The 18,148-nt window shown below is 41.5% G+C and overlaps 1 protein-coding gene and 1 pseudogene across 3 annotated transcripts in view; both read right to left on the reverse strand.

The window, feature by feature from the left end:
- Window positions 1-18,148, reverse strand: part of poc1b (POC1 centriolar protein B) — a 139,078-nt gene that overhangs the window by 50,251 nt on the left and 70,679 nt on the right. The gene's annotated exons all lie outside the window — the stretch shown is intronic.
- LOC121293033 lies at window positions 17,301-17,707 on the reverse strand (annotated as a pseudogene).

The raw sequence follows: 18,148 nt of genomic DNA on the forward strand, positions 1-18,148 counted from the left end.
ATATTCTCTTGAGTAGGTATAGTTTCTCACTATTTACCCTGTCCATACCCCTCAGGATCTTGAATACCTCTAGCAAGTCTCCTCTCAACCTTCTTTTCTCCAAGGAAGACAGTCCCAACCTCTCCAATCTATTCTCATAACTACAGTTTTTAATCGTTGGAATCATTCTTGTGACTCACTTCTGTACTCTCTCCAAAGCCTTCACATCATTTCTCATGTATGGTGCCCAGAACTGGACACAGTACTCCAGATGAGGCCTAACTAGTGTCTTATACAAGTTCAACATGACCTCCTTATTCTTGTACTCAATGCCCCTATTAATAAAGTCAAGATACTATATGCTTGATTAACTGCTCTCTCAACATGCCCTGCCACCTTCAATAACCTATGTACCTATACACCGAGGTCTCTCTATTCCTGCATCTCCTTTAGTGGCTCCCCCTTTATTTTTTACTCTCTAACTATATTTTTTCTGCCAAAGTGAATCACCTCACACTTCTCTGCATTGAACTTCATCTGCCACTTGTCTGCCCAATCCACCAATATGTCTATGTCCTTTTCAAAGTCAAGACTATCCCCTTCATAGGTGACAACATTTCCAATATTCCTATCATCTGCAAATTTTGAAATCACACCCTGCACACCATAGTCTAGGTCATTAACATACATTAGGAAGAGCAAGGGTCCCAACACTGACCCCTGGGGAACTCCACTACAAACCTTCCTCCAATCTGAAAAACAACCGCTTACCTGTTTCCTGTCATTCAGCCAGTTCCTTATCCAAGTACTACTTTCCATTTTATTCCATGACTTAGAATTTTGCTCACAAGTCTTATGTGGCGCTGTTTCAAATGACTTTTGAAAGTCCATTCACACCACATCAACAGCATTTTCCTTATCAACCTTCTCTGTTACCTCCTCAAAACACTTCAGCAAGTTAGTTAAACATGATTTTCCCTTGATGAATCCATGCTGGCTTTCCCTAATTATCCTGCACTTGTCTAAGTCATTATTGATTTTATCCTGTACTAAAGTTCCCAGAAGTTTCCCTACCATTGAGGTCAAACTGACTGGTCTGTAGTTGCCAACTTTACCCTTACATCCCTTTTTGATGAAGGGTGTAACATTCGCAACTCTCCAGTCTTCTGGCACCTCCCCTGTGTCTAAGGAAGACTATCACCAGTGCCTCTGCAATTTCCATTCTTACATCCCTCAGTACCCTTGGATGCATCTCATCTGGTCCTGGTGCCTTATCTATTTTAAGTAAAGATAGCCTAACACCTTCTTCCTCTTGATTGTAAGTTCTTCTAGTGTGCCAGTTACCTCCTCTCACCTCAGCCTGAGTAGCATCTTCTTCCTTTGTAAAGACAGGTGTAAGGTACCCATTCAATATCTCTGCTACTTCTGCTGCCTCCACATGCAAGTCCCCTTTTTGGTCCTTAATTGGCCCTACTCTTTCTTTAACTACCCTTCTATGATTTACATGCTTGTAGAAGGCCTTGGGATTCCTTTTTATGTTTGTTACCAGCCTCTTTTCATACTCTCTCTCTGCTTTTATTAGTTTCTTCACTTCCCCTCTGATCCTTCTACATTCAACCTGATTCTCCATTGTATTTTCTACCTGACATCGGTCGTATGTGCATTTCTTCCTTTTCATCTTCAGCTCTATCTCCCTCTTCATCCAGGGTGCTCTGGGTTTATTTGTCCTACCTTTCCCCTTCAAGGGAATAAACCTTGACATTGCCCACAATACTTTTTCTTTGAAGGTGGCCCATTGTTCAGCCACTGTCTTTCCTGCCAACAGTTGATTCCAACTCATTCGACTCAGATGCATTCTCATCTCACTGAAGTTGGCTTTCCACCAATTAATTATCCCTGCTCTGAATTGTTCCCTGTCCTTTTCCATGATTAACCTAAACGTTATGATACAATAGTCACTGTCCCCTAGAGGCTCTCCGACTGACATCTGATCCACTTCAGCCAACTCATTCCCCAGAACCAGGTCCAAAAGTGCATGTCCTCTCATTGGACTGGAAACATGCTGCTGCAGAAAATTATTTTGAACACATTCAAGGAACTCTCACCCCTTTTGTCCCTTTGCACTATTCCTATCCCTGTCATTATTTAAATAATTGAAGTCTCCCATTATGATTATTCTATAATTCTTGCACCTCTAATTTCTTTGCAAATTTATTTCTCCACATCCCTTCTAATACTTGGTGGTCTATGAACTATACCAATCAAAGTTATTGCACCTTTTTCATTCATTACCTCTGGACAGAGAGATTCCGCCCTTGACCCCTTTGGAAAATCCTCTCTCTCCAGTACTGTAATGTCATCTTTAATCAATATTGTCACTCCCCCACCTCCCCTCCTTTTTCTTCCTTTCCTGTCTCTCCGAAACACCTTGTACCTGGGAATATTTAATGCCCAGCCCTGCCATTCTTTGAGCAATGTCTGTTATAGCAATAATATCATAATTGCGTTTGTCAACTTGTGCCTGCAGTTCACCAATCTTATTAACTACACTCTGTGCATTCACATGCATGTCCATTAGCCCTGACTTTTTTACTTTCCCCTTTATTCTGACCTCATCTAATGACTTTCTATTGCCTACACTAACTCTATCAAACTCTCCAAGTATTCTATGTACCTTGATACTACTCTCTGATATATCCTCTTTATCAGTTGATGCTTCACTACTTCCCACTGCCAGTTTTTCTCCTCTGCACTCTTGAATATCCCCTCAGGTTCCCATTCCCCTGCCAATCTAGTTTAAACCCTCTCCAACAGCACTAGCCGACCTCCCTGCGAGAACATTAGTCCCGGTCCTGTTAAGGTGTAACCCGTCCTTCTTGTTTAAGGCCCACCTGCCCCTGAACCGATCCCAATGCCTCAGAAATCTAAAGCCCTCCCTCCTACTACATTTCTCCAGCCATGTGTTGAGTTGCTCAATCTTCCTATTCTTATGCTCACTAGCATGTGGCACTGGGAGTAATCCTGAGATTACTGCTCTTCAGGTCCTGCTTTTTAACTCCCTTCCTAACTCCTTAAAATCTGCTTTTAGGACCTCATCCCTTTTCCTACTTATATCATTGGTCCCAATATAGGCCACGACCTCTGGCTGCTTGCTCTCCCCAAAAGAATGTCTTGCAGCCGTTCTGTAACATCCTTGATGCTGGCACCAGGGAGGCAACATACCATCCTGGAGTCACATCTACGGCCACAGAAACAGTTGTTTGCCCCTCCAACTATGAAATCCCCTACCACTTCCACTATAGCACTTCCACTCTTCCAACTCCCGTCCTGTGCAGCTGAGCTACCTGTGGTGCCACAAACATGGCTCTTGCTACACTCCTCTGAGGAATTCTCTCTCTCACCAGTGTCCAAAATGGAAAAGTGGTTAGAGAGCGAAATAGCCTCAGGGGATTCTTGCATTACCTGCCTACTCCTCTTAAGGTACTCTGAGGGTCACCCATTCCCTCTCTGTGTACTTCTTAGCTGCGGTGTGACTACTTCTCTAAACGTGCTATCCATGTAATTTTCAGCCTTGCGGATGCACCACAGTGATGCCAGCCACCGCTGCAAGTTCTGGTGGTGACACTTCCTGCAGATATAGTCATCGAGGGCACTTTGTGCCTGCATGACTTCCCACATCCTGCAAGATGGACATTCCACACGGTCAAGCTACACTGACATATCTTAAACTTTATATTAAGTGTTTACTCACCTATCACTCACCAATCGTCACCTCCTGTCCCTCTCGTGTCTCTTTAAGAAGTCCCACTGCTCCCTCCCTCTCACGTTCTTTTATCTCCTGGGCTCCTCTCTGGTTCCCTATGACTTCACGCTTGATTTTCTCCTAATCTGGTCGGCCCACTGAGACCTGCCACCCGCACCACAACTAGCTCCTTTTGAACTCCTGGCTCTTCTTGCGCTCTTTTATTATATGCTAATTAATTTAATTATTTTTCTTAATTTACTTTATAATTAACTAATCCACTACTACTATTTTTAAACCGCACTGATGCTAATCAAACCTTACAATTACAAATAAATGATCGATTTGGAAGACAAGCAAAGCAAAGGCAAAAACAAAGAGTGACATTACAGGAAAATTGGAAGTTCTTTGGTTGGTAAGTAACTGCTAATTTGAACTACCTAGTAAATAGGAGAAATATTTTACAAACTGATAAACTAAAGACCAGTAGGAAATTTAAAAACAAATTGAAAAACTAATTAAATTAAATAAAGGTGCAGGGCCAGACGATGTGTTGTAGCTGCATGATGTGGGAGCTGGTGGACTCCATTGTGGTTCCTAGTGACCACATCTGTAGCAAATGTTGGTTGCTCAAGGAACTCCGGCTCAGAGTTGAAGAGCTGGAGTCTGAGCTTCGGAAACTGCGACACATCAGGGAGGGGGAAGAGTTACCTGGACGCTGTGTTTCAGGAGACAGCCACACCCCTTAGATTAACTACCTTAAATTTGACCAGTGGTCAGGGACAGGAGGGTGTGACTATGAGTGAGGCAGGTAGAGGGATCCAGGAAGTAGCACTGCAGGAGCCTCAGCCCTTGCCCTTATCCAACAGGTTTGAGATTCTTGTTCCCTGTGTGAACAAGAGTGGGGACTGTCAGGAGGATGAGCAAACTGACCATAGCACCGTGGAACAGGGAGCCATTCAAGTTGGGGGTAGAAAAGAGAAATGTAGTTCTAATTAGGAATAGTATAGTTAGGGGAATAGATACTGTTCTCTGTAGCCAGGATCGAGAGTCCCGAGGGCTGCGTTGCCTGCCTGGTGCCAGGGTTAAGGATATTTCATCTGGGCTGCAGAGGAACTTGGAGTGGGAGGGGAAAGATTCAGTTGCCGTGGTCCACGTAGGTTCCAACGATATAGATAGAACGAGGAAAGAGGTTCTGCTGAGGGAATACGAACAGCTAGGGGCTAAATTAAAAAGCAGAACCAAAACGGTAGTAATCTCCGGATTACTACTTGAGCCACAAGCTAATTGGTACAGGTTCAATAAGATTAAAGAGGTAAATGTGTGGCTCAAAGATTGGTGTGGGAGAAATGGGTTTGAATTCAAGGGACATTGGCACCAGTACTGGGGAAAGAGGGAGCTATTCCGTTCGGACGGGCTCCACTTGAATCATGCTGGGACCAGTGTCCTGGCGAATTGCATAACTAGGGTTGTAGATTAAGCTTTCAAGTAAATAGTGGGTGGGGTGGGGTGGGGGGGGTGGTGGTTCAGTTGCATGGAAATATAAAAAAATCAAAGTTTAAGGAGAAGGTAAGTTTGCAGGTTAGTGACAAGGATGATTGTTACCAAAAAGTGAAAGGAAGGGACAAAGTGTGTGAACGCCATATTGCACCAAAGAATCATATAAGAGTAGGGAAAACTGACAATAGGGCAAACTTAAAGGCTTTGTATCTGAATGAGCGAAGCATTCAGAATAAAGCTAATGAGTTAACAGCACAAATAGAGATAAATAGGTATGATTTGGCGGTGATTACTGATACGCGGTTACAGGGAGAACAGGTTTGGGAGTTGGATATCCAAGGGCACTTAGTATTTCGGAAGGATAGGCAGGAAGGAAAAGGAGGTGATGTAGCTTTGTTAGTAAAGGAAGAGATCAGTGCTATAGTGAGGAATGATGTAGGCACAGGAGAGCAAGATGTAGAGTCAGTCTGGGTAGAAATAAGTAATAGCAAGGGAAAGAAGTCCCTGGTGGGAGTAATCTATAGGTTCCCAAATCGTAGTTTAGCAGTAGGGCACAATATAAACCTTGAAATACTGGAAGCATGTAAGAAAGGCACAGCAATAATCAAGGGTAATTTTAATATGCATATAGACAGGACTAATCAAATTGGCAAAGGTAACCTCGAGGGAGAGTTCATAGAGTGTATTAGAGATTGTTTCTTGGTACAATATGTTGTGGAATCAACCAGGGAGCAGGTTATTCTGGATTTGGTTTTGTGTAATGAAATGAGATTAATTAATGATCTCATAGTAAAGCATCCTCTAGGGAAGAGTGATCATAGCATGCCAGAATTTCAAGTTCAGTTTGAGAGCGAGAAACTTGAGTCCCACACTAGTGTTCTGGAGTTAAACAAAGGTAACCACATAGGCATGAGGGCAAATTTGGCCCTAGTGGACTGGGCAGGAAGACTACAAGGTAGGACAGTTGATGAACAGTGGCAGATATTAAAGGAGATATTCAATTCCTCCAAAGTAAAATACATTCCAAAGAGTAAGAAAGATGGTAAGAGGGGAAAAAAGCATCCATGGCTAAGCAAGGAAGTTAAAAATAACAAAGGCAAAAACTAAGGCATACCAAATTGTAAAGGTTAGTGGCAGGCTGGAAGATTGGGAAACTTTTAAAGATCAACAAAGGGTTACTAAAAAAAATAATTAAAAGAGCAAAGGTAAATTATGAAAGAAAACTAACGCAGAATGTAAAAACTGATAGCAAAAGTTTCTACAAGTATATAAAAGGAAAGAGAGAAGCTAAAGTGAAAGTTGGTTCCCTGGAGGGTGAGACTGGGGAGTTAATAGTGGGGAATGCAGAAATGGCAGAGACGCTTAATCAATATTTTGCCTCAGTTTTCATGGTGGAGGACACTAGTACTACCCCAATAGTAACAGGTAGTACAGAGGGTACAGAAAAGGAGGAACTTAGAACAATCACCATCACTAGAGAAAAAGCACCGAGCAAACTATTGGGATTAAAGGGTGACAAGTCCCCAGGACCTGATGGCCTACATCCCAGGGTCTTAAAGGAAGTGGCAGCGGAGAGAGTGGATGCATTGGTTATAATATTCCAAAATTCCTTGGATTCTGGAAAGGTTCCAGTGGATTGGAAAAATACTAATATAACACCCTTATTCAAAAAGGGGGGCGAGGCAGAAAATAGGAAACTATAGGCCAGTTAGTTTAAAGCCTGTCGTTGGGAAATTGTTGGAATCCATTATTAAGGAAGTAGTAATGGGGCATTTGGAAAGTCAAAATGCAATCCATCAGAGTCAGCATGGTTTTATGAAGAGTAAATCATGTTTGACTAATTTGCTAGAGTTCTTTGAAGATGTCACAAGCAAAGTAGGTAATGGGGATCCTGCAGATGTAGTATATCTGGACTTCCAGAAGGCCTTTGATAAGGTGCCGCACAAAAGATTAATACACAAGGTAAGATCACATGGAGTTAGGGGTAATATATTAGCTTAGATAGAGGATTGGCTAACCAACAGACAGCGGAGAGTGTGGATAAGTGGGTCTTTTTCTGGATGTCAAGCTGTAACTAGTGGGGTGCCACAGGGTTCAGTCCTTGGGCCCCAACTATTTACAATCTATATTAATGACTTAGATTCAGGGATAGAAGGTACTATAGTTAAATTTGCAGATGACACCAAAATAGGTGGAAAAGTAAGTGGCAATGAAGAAATAAGAAATTTACAAATGGATATGGACAGGTTAGTTGAATGAGCTAAAATTTGGCAGATGGAGTTTAACGTGGATAAGTGTGAGATTATCCATTTTGGTTGGAAGAATAAAAAGGCGACTTGTTATTTAAAAGCAGAGAAACTTCAGAATGCTTCAGTGCAGAGGGATCTGGGTGTCCTCGTGCATGAATCGCTGAAAGCTAGTATGCAGGTAATAAGGAAGGCAAATGGAATTTTGGCATTTATTGCCAAAGGAATAGAGTATAAAAATAGGTAAGTGTTGTTGCAACTGTACAAGGCATTGGTGAGACCGCACCTGGGGTACTGTGCATGGTTTTGGTCCCCTTACTTGAGGAAGGATGTAGTTGCATTGGAGGCGGCTCAGAGGAGGTTCATTAGATTGATTCCAGAAATGTGGGGCTTGTCTTATGGAGGAGGGATTGAGCAGTTTAAGCCTATACTCGCTAGAGTTTAGAAGGATGAGAGGAGATCTAATTGAGGTATATAAGATGCTAAAGCAGATAGAGAAAGTAGACATGGAGTGGATGCTTCCTCTTGTGAGGCATTCTTGAATGAGAGGCTGTAGTTTTAGGCTAAGGGGTGGTAGATTTAAATCAGAGATGAGGACAAATTACTTTTCTCAAAGGGTCATGAATCTGTGGAATTCACTACCTCAGAGTGCAGTGGATGCCGGGATGCTGAATAAATTTAAGGAGGAGATAGACAGATTTTTAATTAGTGATGGGTTGAGAGGGCGGGAAATTGGAGTTGAGGCCAAAATGAGATCAGCCATGATCATATTGAATGGCGGGGCAGGCTCAAGGGGCTGAATTGCCTACTCCTGCTCCTAGTTCTTATGTTATGATACTCACCAGCCAATCACGTACCTGCTCCCTTGTGATGTCACACCTTGATTTTTGTTTTAGAATGTGGAAACTGGTTAGAGGTCAGCCCCCGCTGTTCTCGCCAACTCTCGTTGTGAACCCCCGCTCTCTCTTTTGCTCCATGCTTTTAGCCCCTGCTGTTCTCGCTGACTCTCATTATGAACTCCCGCTCTCTCTTTCGCTCCGTGCTTTTAGCCCCTGCTGTTCTCGCCGACTCTCATTATGAACCCCTGCTCTCTCTCTCTCTCGTTCCATGCTTTCAGGCCCCCGCTGTTCTCGCCAACTCTTGGAGTGAACTCCTGCTCTCTCTCTGCGCTTTCAGTCCCCGCTTTTAAAAATCATTGGATTAATACTAATTTGTTTCATACATTAACTTCTCAAAAAAATGAATACTTTATGCTGTATACTGATCTTGACAGAAATAAGTAAGCTATTCAGATTTGGTTGAAGGAAGAACAGTTCTCATAACAACATTCTCCTCCATTATTTCCTCCTGACCTTACAGCAATGAGGCACACATGGGAAACTAGGTAAAGCAACGGATCAATCGTAATTTCATTGTTTCCAGGTGCTGAACACTGGGACACAAATCAGGCCCTATATTGGTTTTTAGCTCATAAAACCAGTGGAATAAGTTCTACAGTACAAAAGCTGGCCATTTATTCCACATTAAAAAATGAAATGTGCAGAATCAATCTTTGACCTTACAACTCAGGTGTCAAAAAAATAAAAAATATAAACTGGTGACTTACAGAAACATCCTTGTAAACACTTACTTAAATCATGCGAGTTTCAAAATGACAAACAATGAGTACCATCGCTGTGGTCAATGAATACAATGCAGACATGTTCCTTCAACACTAAGAAAGCACAAACTAAGTCAGTCATAGCTGGTAGATTTTGTGGAATTACTTCTGAGTCAGAAAAAAGAAAAACAAGACACAAAGCATGCTTGATGCATCAATGCAGGAAGCTATTACCACAGTATTACCAGCCGGATGTCATGCAGGAAATTAAACTGGTAGCTTCTGTAAATATGATATCACAGTGAACTGTCAGTAATTGATTAATATTGTTTCCTGTCAGGCATAAATGATGATTCTCACTGTGTGGTAGTGACACAGTAGCTTGGGTTTCTGAAGCAATAATTAAACACTATCCACTCTTCACAGTTCAGTGCTCAGGCAATGAACTCAGATAGCACAGAGTCATGGGCATTTTATTCAGGAAAATACTCTTGGGAGAGAAAACTTCAAAATTTTGGAAAAACTGCTTTCAGTTTTACTCATTCTAAAGCAGCAGCATTGAAAAGTGATGCTCTTGATATTAATTCTTTAACATTTGGAGAATGCATAAAAAATATTAGCCTGTAGGAAATGTCATTTTTTCCAGATTGACAGACCTGACTAAATTAAAGCAAAGTTTCTCCATTTCACATAATATCACTGGATCCTTCATACGACTGGGTTTCTAATTCAGGGCAATTTCAAGGGGTGCCTCAGGGCATCAGATTTCTATATTCACTATCATAGTTTATCTTATTGTTCTTCTCTTCTATGAGATGAAGCAACCCATTTCTCAACTTCTGGATATCCACCAAATCATGCTCTGGGCTGTCATTGTGACCAAGTTCCTTTTGACCTGTATAGACTCTCACTGCCCGCCTTATAACTCCTTACCACAAAAACTGACTTGTTGCAATGGGCGGATCTCCACTCCACTCGACACAAGTACTCCACTGGATATCAACCCAATGTTCAGAGGCTAGTGGCCTCTGAACTACTCCACTCCTATTGGAGGTGTGCGCTGGTCGTCAACCCAGTACCCAGTATTCAGAGACTGGAACTCTTCTCTAATCCCTCGTAGTGTCTGGCATGGGGGTCAACTCCATAAACCACTAACTCAGGGGGTGGGAATGCTACCACTAAGCCAAGGCTCCCTCCATTGCTGTATATACCAAGATGAACGCATTTCCAGAAATAATAAATCTCTGAAGAAGGGTCATATGGACTCGAAACGTTAACTCTTTCTCTCTCTACAGACGTTGCCAGACCTGCTGAGTTTTTCCTCTAATTTTTTGATTTTATTTCAGATTTTCAGCATCCGCAGTATTTTGCTTTCATTCAGAAATAATAGCATTGCTTTCCCTTGGTTAGCTGATCAAGATCTTTCTGAGGTTTATAGAGGGTTGGCTGGGAGTGTGCAAATATTTGCACATATTGAGGGGCAAGGGCTTCCTCATACACAAAATTAAAAATCGTAACTGTACACAAAAATAGAAGGATAGGGTAATGGGTTAGACAGAATCTTCCTCTATCTGTACCGAAAAGGAATCTAGAATGTCAATAACATTTTCAATCCAAAAAGGGCTAAAATTGCTGTTTTTGTCTGAAATAATATCTAAGAGAGTACCAATGATACATGACACTGTATGACCTCCTAGTTTCATCAGACTCACTTGCTTATCAGAGAGAAAATATTGGTGAAACTTAAGAGACTAATATCCGACAATTCCCCAGGACCTGAAGGCCTACACCGTAGGGTTCTAAAAGATATAGCTGCAGATATAGTGGATGTGCTGACTATGATTTTCCAAAATTGCTTAGAACAACCCCATTAGATTAGAAGTTGGCAAACGTTACACCACTTTTCAAAAAAGAAGGGGGAGAAAACAGTGAATTATAGCCTAGTGAGTCTAATATCAGTTGTCGGGAAAATGCTGGAATATGTTATTAAGGAAGTCTTGACAATGCACTTAGAAAAGCATAGTATGATTAAAACAAGTCAATGTGGTTTTACTAAAGGAAAGAGCTATTTAACAAATTTATTGGAGCTTTTTGAGGATGCGACTAATAAGGTAGATAAAGGCAATCAGTCGATGTAGTATACCTGGATTTCCAAAAGACATTCGATAAAGCGCCACACAAAAGGTTAATAGGAAATATAAGGGCTCATGGAGTTGGGGGTAATATTTTAGCATGGATAGAAGATAGGTTAGCAGATAGAAAGCAGAGAGTGGGCATAAATGGGGCTTTTTCACGCTGGCAGGCAGTGAACAGTGGAGAGTTGCAAGAATCAGTACTAGGGCCTTGGCTAGGTGGGAAGGCAAGCTGGGGAGAACATAGAGGCTTCAAAGAGATATAGACAGATTAAGTGAATGGGCAACAAGATGGCAGTTGGGAGTATAATATAGGGAATTGTGAAGTTATTCACTTTGGTCATAAGAGTAGAAAAGCAGAATTTTTTTTTAAAAAAGGCATGAAGCTTGTAAGTTTGTTATTCAAAGAGACCTGAGTGTACTTGTACAAGAAATGCAGAAAGTTAGCATGCAGATGCAGGAAGCAATTAGGAAGGCAAATGACATGTTGGCCTTTTACTGCAAGGGGACTGAAGTACTTTCTTTTAATTCATTTATGGGATGTAGGCATTCCTGGCTAGGCCAGCATTTATTGCCCTAATTCCCCTTAAGAAGGTGGTGGTGAGCTGCCTTCATGAACTGCTGCAGCCTTTGTGGTGTAGGTATACCCACAGTGCTGTTAGGAAGAGAGTTCCAGGATTTTGACCCAGCAACAGCGAAGGAGCGGCGATATAGTTCCAAGTCAGGATGGTGAATGGCTTGGAGAATAAAGAAGTCTTGCTGCAATTGTACCAGGTTTTGGTGAGACCACATTTTGAATACAGTGTGCAGCTTGGTCTCCACATTTAGGATATACTTGCACTGGAGGCGGTACAGCGAAGGGTCACTAAGTTGGTCCCTGGGATGAGGGGGTTGTCCTCTGACTAGAGGCTAATTTGGACTTATAGTCTCTGGAGTTTAGAAGAATGCAGTCTCATTGAAACCTACAAAATTCTGAAGGGGCTCGATAAGGTGGGCACTGAGAGATTGTTAGCACTGGTTGCAGAGTCTAAGACATGGGGACACAGACTCAGGATAAGGGGCCAATCATTTAGGATCGAGCCCAAGATCAGCCATGATTGCACTGAATGGCACAGCAGGCTTGACTGGCCATATGGTCTACTCCTGCTCCTATTTCTTGTGTTCTTGTACCATCTTTAGATTGTTTATAAAGACAAATTCTACACAAGCTGTGGTGCATGAATATACTTATAATAAAAAGAAATAAAAGATTCCCAAGTAAATGAAACAATCCTGCTTTAAAATAAATATGCAAGGAAAAGAAAATATTGCCAGACCCTTCCCCAACCCAAGGGAGCAGACTCTGTTCTAAATTTTCTCATAGCATTTAAATTCAAAGTTCTTGTTCTCCTTAAAGAAAGTGACTAACACAAAATATAATCATATAAAAAGTTAAGATAAAGGCATTGCTTTCAGTGAGAAATAAAGGGACGTCAAAGGCGAGAAATACTCCAACAGGAAATACTCTAACAGAAACTGACACTAGAAATAACTGCACAGGAAGGATAATATGTTTGCATATTCATAAATTGCAGAAATGCTGATGAAGCCAACAGGAGATAAAAATAACAAGGGGAAGTATACTTTCAGTGGAACATTTAAAAAATGCACGTAAATATTGCAATTACCCCTGAAAACTTCAGCATGCAGCTCTTCTATACTTAACTGCACCAATGGATTATTTATTTCTCTCAAATTAATGGGTTTTTAAAATGTATTTTTTTAAAAATCATTACCAGGTCTATGTGGTTACAAAGAGAGATTGTGGATCCTCGCCTTTTCCTTCTCTGGAGGAAAAATAACTTGATCTGATTTTCTTCAATATGTATCACAAAATTTAATTGTTTCCATGAAAAAATACACAGTAGTTTGATATCTAATGTACTGCACTATCACTCATGAATTGTAAAATTATTTGCAACATTTTCAATGTTGTGACTATATCAGGCATTTCAAAATAGAAGTACTATTGCATTTGTCAGTCAAGTGAATGAGATTAAATCTGGTTTCAAAGCCTGGATTTTGTGTATATTAGCACTGGACAAGCTATTTCTGAAATGATATAGCTGCACTGTAATATATTGTTATTAAAGGTATTCAAAGATGCTTTTGGATCCAATTGTCCGACTTTCATCAGGAAAGGATTAAAGTCGTAACAACCTAGTACATCTGAACCTTATCAAAATAATATTTCCACACTTAGTTTAACTTCTTGCCCACTCTCACAATCCAAATACAGTTAAATGTATTTCGGATAAAATAAAATTCAACTTTATGACAAAGATACAAAATTCAATTTTTGTAACAATCACTGCTAATACCAGGAATAGGTGGGTTGTCTTATGAGGAATGGTTGGACAGGTTAGGCTTGTATCCACTGGAGTTTAGGAGAGTAAGAGGCGACTTGCTTGAAACCTTTAAGATCCTGAGGGGTCTTGACAAAGTGGATGTGGAGAGGATGTTTCCTCTTATGGGAGAATCTAGAACTAGGGGTCGCAGTTTAAAAATAAGGTCACTCATTTAAGACAGAGATGAGGAGAAATTTTTTTCTGAGGGTCATGCATCATTGGATTCTCTTCTTCAAAAGGTAGTGGAAGCAGAGTCTTTGAATATTTTTAAGGCAGAGCTAGATAGATGCTTGATAAACAAGGGTGTGGAAGGTTATCAGGGGCAGGTGGGAATGTGGAGTTGAGGCCACAGTCAGATCAGCCATGATCTTATTGAATGGCAGAGCAGGCTCAAGGGGCCGAGTGGCCTACTCCTGCTCCTAATTCGTTTGCTCGTAAAATGGATTTTTAAAAGTGGTACAAAACTACCTTCCTCTCCAAATATTTTATTTCTAAGCAAGTGTAATGTTTTACAAGTGAGTAGCTAAACACCAAATGTATTTGATATTTTCCCAACTGTTGCAAAAATGAGTCAATTCTAATGTGGATCCGATGCTGCATTAGTAATTGCTTTTTGCACAACATACGAATTAGGAGGAGTAGGCCATTCGGCCCCTGAAGGCTGCTCCACCATCCAATTGGATCATGGCTGATCTGATTGTGATCCCAACGCCACAATCCAGCCTACCTCAGATACCTTTTGATTCCCTTATTAGTCAAGAAACAGAGGCATACCTCTGCCTTAAAAATATTTAATAGCAGGGTCAGTGATGTAATTCTTGATGTATATGTATTGATTTTTAAATCACGAGCTTCATTTTGGAGGGTGGGCAGGAAAATAAATCTGAAGCTGAAGATCAGCCATGATCGTGTTGAATCGTAATACAGGCTTGAGAGACTGCGAGGTCTATTCCTGTCTTAAGTTCTTATTGCACTATGTGCGGGCACCCCCAACTATTTCCAACAAAACAGTGGCTTCATCAACTGAGAAATTTAACTTTAAAATCATATTGTCATGAAATGTGAGAAAATTACAACTATAATTTTGTTTTATAGTTCGGTGCTGAAATAATAAGCATGCATGTATAAATTGAAAACTGAAAGCAACAATGCACAAATTCCAGGCTTTCTAACCAGATTTATCTACTCGGACAAACGTATCAGGACGCCCATTTTGAAACAAATGTCCAACATACAAGATTTAAGATACTACAAATAATTTTACCATTCATACAAATAATAGTGTAGTACATTAAACCCACAAACCTACTGTTAACATGGTGCAGATCCATTGAAAATAATATTCATTATTCACTGACTGTCACATTTACTGTCAGAAATATTGTGTTCAGTCTCACTAAAGAACACCAAGGAATGTACTTCTACAATTATAAATCTAATGGCACTGGGGGAAAAAAAATCTGTAGCAGTTTGGTAACTGATGTGGACAACTGTTGGGTGCTAACTTTAGTATCCTCTGCAAAACTCTTTAACACACTTCTCATGGAAATGGCATTTAGATTAGTAAATCATCCTTCATGTCAGCAGGAAGCTCATTACAGTCTGGCAGGCCAAGTGACAAAAACACTATTCTGTCAGCACCAAACAGATACCATTTCCTGTGGAACTTCTGGAGCTACATACCTTGGGGTGCATTTCTCCCTGAAGGAAGTTACTTTTAAACAGGAAGAGAGGGAGGAACAGTTGCTACAGACTATGTGGCTGATGGCTTGTTGAGCATTCTTTGAATGTTTCCTTATCAACTATGAGAAACAGCGACACAGACTCTATCCGTACAGGGAACAAATTGCTATTATAGATACTAACGAGGGCTATTTGTGATTTCACAGCAGTGAGGTCAGGGGTGAGCAGTAACACAGGAAGTGAAGGAGCAGAAATAATTCCTGGAACTTGAGCGGTGTCTGGTTTTTCACACAACAAAAAAATTCCAACCAAGTTGCAGTACTGAGCCTACTGACATTTCGAGCAGGTATTTTACAAACTGATTTTCAGAGGCCACTGCATAAAGATGCATAAAAAGCAAAAAAAACCCTGCAAATACTGGAAACACTCAGCAGGTCAGTCAGCGACTACTGGGGGAACAGGCAAGTTCAGGTTTCAGGTCTGGTCCCTTCTTCAGAACTGGAAGAAATTACAGAGAAACAGTATTTACAAATGAGACAGAACAACGGGCAGACAGGGAGAAAACACACACCCATACACACAGATATGGGTTGACTTGTAAAATGTTTTAAACAGATCATGAATAAAGAATATGAGGCATATGGAGAATTATTAAAGCCATTTACGAGACAGAGAATGCTTAAGTGTTGATGCCGTGGGATGAGGAGTGAGGTGGATGGATGGAAATGGGAACAGGGAAACTGGCAAAGCAGAACAAGATCCTGGCCCTAGAGAAGAAACAAGCAGGTATACATTAACAGTACCGAGCATGCCAGCGTTCCTACATCTAACCCCTTGAAAACACTGATTCACCATCAACAATGCAAGAAAAAGTGGGAGCTATATTAAAGTCTGAATTATTAAAGTCAATATTAGGATCAGAGAGCAGCAAAGTACCTAAAACAAAGATAAGTTGCTGTTCTTCGAGGTTGTGTCAAGCTTCATTGAAACAGTGTAGAAGATTAAAGATAGTGAGGTCTGGGTGGGAGAGAGATGGAGAACTGAAGTGTTAAGTGAGAGGAAGCTTGGGGATGTTAGGCAAAGTGGTCATCTTTTATTTATTCATTGATAGGATGTAGGCTTCACAGGCAGGTCCAGCATTTTCTGCCTTTCCCTAATTGCCCTTGAGAAGGTGGTGGTGAGCTGCCTTATTGAACCGCTGTGGTCCGTGTGGTGCAGGTATACCCACAGTACTGTTAGGGAAAGAGTTCCAGGATTTTGATCCAGCGACAGTAAAGCAACAGCGATATATTTCCAAGTCAGGATGGCAAGTGAATTGGAGGGGAACTTGCAGATGATGGTGTTCCCATGTGTCTGCTGTCCTTGTCCTTCTCGATGGTAGCGGTCATGGGTTTGGAAGGTGCTGCTTAAAGGGGCTTTGTGAGGTCCTGCAGTGCATCTTATAGATGGTACACACTGCTGCCTCTGTTTGAAGGTGATGGAGGGAATGAATGTTTGTGGAAGGGATGTCAATCAAGTGGGTTGCTTTGTCCTGGATGTTGTCAAGCTTCTTGAGTATTGTTGAAGCTGCACTCATCTAGGCAAGGGGAGAGTATTCCATCACACTCTTGACTTGTAGAATGTGGACAGGCTTTGGAGAGTCGGGAAGTGAGCCACTTGCTCTAGGATTCCTAGCTTCTGATCTTCTTGTAGCCACAATATTTATATGGCTAGTCCAGTTCAGTTTCTGGCCAATGGTAATCCCAGGATGTGGATAGTGGGAGATTCAGTGATGCCACTGAATGTCAAGGGGTGATGGTTAGATATTCTCATGCTGTAGATGGTCATTGCCTGGCACTTGTGTGGCGTGAATATTACTTCCACTTGTCAACCCAAGCCTGGATATTGTCCGAGTCCTGCTACATTTGGGCATGGACTGCTTCAGTATCTGAGGCGTCACGAACGGTGCTGAACATTGTGTAATCATCAGCGAACATCCCCACTTCTGACCTGTTTTTAAAAATTGAATATTTATTTATACCGAAATAAAAATTAGAATCGGAGCTTCTGGAAAAACCATTTATTCTTTCCTGTCTTGTACCTTTCCTCAAACTTTACTTTGGCTTCCCATCTGGCTTTGCATTTCAAAGCAGGATCCCTAAAAACATCCTTGTTCACAATGGTCTTATCCAGAGGAACGTCAGTTGAGTATTTGGTTGGCATCAGATGGTTGTTATACGCTTTCACAAATGACTTGATCTTGGACCTCTTGGCCACCTTCTTCTTGCCCATTTTGACAGTCACTTTACGAGGGCAACGATCAATACCAGCAACAAGAGAGTGAATGTAGGGTCTGTCAGAGGTCCCATCATCGACGTCCTTCACAATGACACCTTTGCGCCCAGCGCAGTGTCTGGCCAGCACCAGACCACCTTCCCAGGTTTCATAAATTTTCCCATTTTGGCTCCGCTGCTGCTGCTCAATGGTCTCGGCTGGAAGGTCATTGATGTAGATGGTTAGGCCGAGGCCACTACCCTGAGGAACTCCTGCAGTGATGTCCCTGCAGCAGAGATGACTGACCTCCAATAACCGCAACCATCGTCCTTTCTGCTAGGTATGACTCCAACCAGAGGAGAGTTTTCCCCTGACTCCCATTTACTCCAGTTTTGCTAGGGCTCCTTGATGCCACAATCTGTCAAATGCTGCCTTGATGTCAAGGGCAGTCACTTTCACTTCACCTCGGAAGTTCAGCTCTTTTGTCCATGTTTGAACCAAGGCTGTAATGAAGTCAGGAGCCGAGTGGCCCTGGCAGAACCCAAACTTGGCATCAGTGAGCAGGTTATTGTTGAGCAAGTGCCACTTGATAGCACCGTTGATGACCTCTTCCATTACTTTACTAA

The sequence above is a fragment of the Carcharodon carcharias genome, chromosome 21, assembly GCF_017639515.1.
Source record: "Carcharodon carcharias isolate sCarCar2 chromosome 21, sCarCar2.pri, whole genome shotgun sequence".
NCBI classification, from domain to species: Eukaryota; Metazoa; Chordata; class Chondrichthyes; order Lamniformes; family Lamnidae; genus Carcharodon; species Carcharodon carcharias.